Source organism: Dermacentor andersoni, chromosome 8 (genome assembly GCF_023375885.2).
Source record: "Dermacentor andersoni chromosome 8, qqDerAnde1_hic_scaffold, whole genome shotgun sequence".
NCBI classification, from domain to species: Eukaryota; Metazoa; Arthropoda; class Arachnida; order Ixodida; family Ixodidae; genus Dermacentor; species Dermacentor andersoni.
Window position 1 is genome coordinate 137582415 of NC_092821.1, and position 4494 is coordinate 137586908.

The window sequence follows — 4494 nt, forward strand, 5'->3', positions numbered from 1 at the left end:
GTTTGTGCCTTTAAACAACGCCTCACAACGTACAATGTAATGAAAGAAACTTGTCAGCGTATGAATACTATAGGAGGTGACCATCTCTTTATAGCGATCGTGAAAACGACTGTTCACTATTCAAAAGCTATTGGAAAATGTATTCAAGATTAGATTTCGGTTTGATTCGCATATGGACAGCAGACACATAACATGTGAACGTGTGCGTGTGGCCATCTGTAATGTGGCCCTGGAGATGTGCAGATTGCCGGCTGTTTTCTCTACGCAATTACGCAACTAAACAACGAACGCTACTTAAATTTAATCAACTGAAACAAACGTATACATTCAAGCGGATCATATATTTAAACAGAATTTTTTTTTCTGCCATTTTAAAGCAAATTGCTTTATTTTGTTCTGTCGGCCGTTTTCGCACTCGAACGGGGCATGTTTGCCGCTGAAAGCCAACGAGTTAAACGAGCTCCTTGAGGCCCAAGTGCTTTGGTGCGGGAGCTTTGGTACATCGGACCGTTTAGGGTTGAGTTGATTAGACTTTGATTTTATTTGTTAAAACAAAAACAATGAGGCGCGGTTAGCTTACCAGCAGAGGGGTAGCATTGTTGCACATTTCAAAATAAAGAGAGATAAAGAGAGAGAGAGAGAGATTAAGAAGCACAGATAGGCGATATAAAAAATGGAGGGGATAGAAGGTAAGAGAAACGAGGCGTCAATCTTCATGGTTTGGTACCGTCACGTGACAGCCACCAAAAAAAATCGCAGCACTTGGCGAACTCCTGCTGAATTTAGAAACTCCAGGAGTACGCACTGTATACTGCAGCGTTGAGAAGGTTGAAACGCTGTGGTCGGTTGTGGGGCTGTGCGGCGTTATACATAACTCATAAATCGCACGTTATAATAAATTATAAGGGATGCTAACAAACAATAATAATCATAATCTTCATCAGGCGGTAAATATGACCTTGCCGTTTTATTCACGTCCTCGAAATGAACGGCCGCTTTCCTTAGTAATCCACATTTCAGTGCAATATACTTCCAAAACTATTTGTAACTTCTTTCACCGTTCTCATGGCAGGACACTCGTGCGGCTATAGCTCCTCCGGCAACTTATAGTTTCAGAAGTAAATTTTCCCTTAAATTTTTGCGTTCTGCCTTGGAATGGGGCCGCCGCTGCAGGGATTCGAACACGCGACCTCGTGCTCAGTCTATCCGCTAGTATATCGGCTGTGAAGCAATTAATTGAAAAGTTATTTAGCTAATTTTCTATAGTTTATTACGCCGTTCGATTTCTCGCTCAAGTATAATGTCCGCCTCTTCGACTATTCCAACTCAAGGACTATAATTGCGCTATCTGCCAAAGGCGTTTTAAAACCATTCTGCAAGATTTGAAGAAAACAAAAGAAAGAAAACGGCACCCCGCATTTACGCTTATATTTGCAATTCTCTGGATAACAGGTTACGTAGCCGGAGAAAGAAGGGGCAGATAAACCTAGGATGAATTATGCACTACATGCTGAAAATAACGTCAGAGCTGCGCTTAGAGCGTTACAAGTGCCCGCTCATACGAACTGCCGCTTGCACCTCCTTGAAACACACAAGCGCGCGTCTCAACTCCGTGCAGTCAAAGTAAATGGCGCCGTCTGCTGTACTACCTCGCCGTCGCTGCGGTTCTCGTGTACTGCGCAGTACTCATCGTGGCCAGAATCAGCACACGTAAGAAATTTGAATAGTTATTTCTCGGTGCGTGAACGAAAGAAAAAGACCCCTCTTGAGACATTGTGGTCTTGCATAAGACGTCGCACAATACACCCTTTCAACTGTATATCCGTCTGCTGCTTAGGTGGCGTTCCACATTTAACGCCACGGACGCGAGTGGCCTTGCCTAACACTACTCTTCGGTTCTCCATATTCTTTTCGTTCATGTCGTACGGTGCGTTCCGGTACTCGCCGTATAGATGAGAAAACAGACAGCAAAGTGGGGAGCAGCAATTTTGTAGTCTGCTTCCAATTCTGAGCAAACCGGCAGGTAAGAGAACTTCGTAAATATAGTGTCGAAGTCAAGTAAAAATCCAGTAACCTACACAAGTACCACGCCGGATAATGTGCAGCACAAACAAGGTTACGACTGATCAAGCTACCTTAAAAGCCTGCAGGGTGGTCGCTTGCACACCAGAAAAGACAGTAACAGTTTACTACGACTTGGCGTACAAGCCGCGTGTTTTTTCATAGGTACACGCCACGTGTTGAAATATGGTGACAATATCGTGAAACTTTTTTTATCGATACACATTGGCGTGATGTCCCAAAGGCGTCGTCCGAGTTTGTCGAAGTAGCTTCAATGCTAGGAAGAATCGGAAGACAACTGAAGTCAGCGACAAACCGAAGAAGACAGTGAAAAATAGACACCGCTGCCTAACTCCGAATCTGTGTGCATGCGCCAGCCAATAACGATTGCTCGATTCCGTGACTAGATCAAGGAGTCGAACCTCATTATGTACCCATGGCCGTTTCTCGATTTTTTTTTTTTTTTTTTTTTTTGCGCGGATTTTCGGGTGGGACCTGCGCTGAATCCTAAGGTTTCACATCATGCCCAGTCTTCCTGCGGAAAAAAAAAAAAGTTTTGTGCAACTATTTCGGCATAGCAAAGTCCCGACTATCTGTCGCAGGAGTGGGAAGTACAATATACTGACGTTGCGAAGATCAGAATAACATATAATGAAAAAAAAATTTACGACGAATGCAAGGAATTCAGCAGGCGATGAAGACTGGACATGGCCCGTTAAAGCGTTACGAGAAATTCCCGTCTATGATTGTAGTACAGGGTGTGAAATGCATATTTGTAACGTGGTTAACTAAACGCAGTCCAAAATGGCGTTGTCGGAGTGGGCAGACATTTCGGCTTACACACGGAAGGCTTCCGTGAAGAAGTCGAAGCGTGTATACCTTTTTCTGGCGACGCCATTTTGGTCAGCCTTCTGTTCCTCGTGTTCCTAATATGAATCTACTTCCCTACCAAAGAAGACGTCGTCTAATAATTTTATTCGATGCGAAGTGCGTTTTACCAGCGCTTTCCATTCGACGAGATTAACGGTACCTTCCCTTCCGCGCCTTGGTAACATTATTTTTTAGTTTTCTTTTTTCGCTGCGCTGCTCCCAACAAGCAAATAGAGGCAATGGCTGATTGGACTAATTTGAATGCAGGTGAAAGGAACGTAGCCACGGCCAGAAGAGAAACTACAATAACCATGGTTTCAACGGCTGCTCCTGCAGACACAGACTCGGCGACAAATGTTTCCACGAGAATCTTAACAAGTAACGTTCCATCGTTCTGTTGTGCACGTCAGCAGGGCGTTGTAAGCGGGGGAAAATACATGCGACTTCGGCCAATTCAGAGCAAGAGGATTGAGAGAACTTGAAAGAAAAAGAAAACAGTTTCGAATTTGATCAGCCAACTAAATGCACTTTGCATTGTGCTGAAGTAACTCGCGTGTAATATCATCACGACCACCATCATAATCGCAATAATCAAAATTTACCATAACCTCCGCCTTGCGACAGCTCACATCCTATGCCCGCAAATGTGCCGATTTCATTGCAGGCCTATCGTTTGCCGTCCATCAGCTCAACTACACGTTTTCTAGAGAAGGCGTGGGAGTCACGTAGAAAGGAACTTAATATTGCCGCTTACTGGCGGTGATTACATCTATCAAATGTGGGTCCAGGTTGCATCTGGTTACGTGGTATTCATCGCGATAATTCAAGCACTGCGAATGGTGACGCGTTCCTAGCTTGTATAGTTTCACTGTCCAGTGATGTAGGCTAAGCTCACAAAGGCCAACAATCGGTTTCCCTTCGCTTCTACCTCTGTCCAGGTTTGCAAAGCGATGATTCGACATTATCTTCGGCATCAGCGTCAAGACTTCGACAAGGACGAGGCGGAAAACGCGCCATTCAAGCTGCGTCTACTTCAACAGCTTCAAGACGCCGAAGTAGCAGCGCTACATCGAGCTTAACAAATTTATGAGTTCTCACCGTATATATATGGCGGCTGCTTGCGAGTGTCACAACAGGGAACTCGCGTGTGCCAATGCGGGACAGCCACTCAGGACGATTGACGGCGTCTCGCTCTCGTACATAAGTATAAAGAAACAGCAGCTGCTGATCTCTGCAATTAACGGCAGCCGTCTTGGACATCATACTTAATATCGCGCTTTAAATAAATTTTTATTGCAGTAGCAATTATTAAGGACTCAAATTTCTGCAGTCGTCGCCGTTATGTTCCGTGCGAAGTCCGAGGGCGATAACATCGTCACCACGTGCCATATGCTGCACGTGCGAGTGAGACCTTGCGAGGGTGAACAGACGATGGCGGCTCACCCTCGCACACGTTGTGCCGACCAACATGGGGACTTCGTTACAGTGTACTAGAATAGGTATGTAACTTCGTTACAATTAAGCTGCATGCGATCGTGTCGCAAGCCATGGCCTCCGAGATCC

General features: G+C 45.0%; 1 long non-coding RNA gene across 1 annotated transcript; it reads left to right on the top strand.

The window, feature by feature from the left end:
* Positions 1–986: 986 nt before the first annotated feature.
* Positions 987–4201, top strand: LOC129383362 (uncharacterized). The gene is made up of 3 exons (XR_008611272.2): positions 987–1710; positions 3199–3309; positions 3870–4201. It is a non-coding gene; the product is annotated as an uncharacterized lncRNA (long non-coding RNA).
* The last annotated feature ends 293 nt before the right edge of the window (positions 4202–4494 follow it).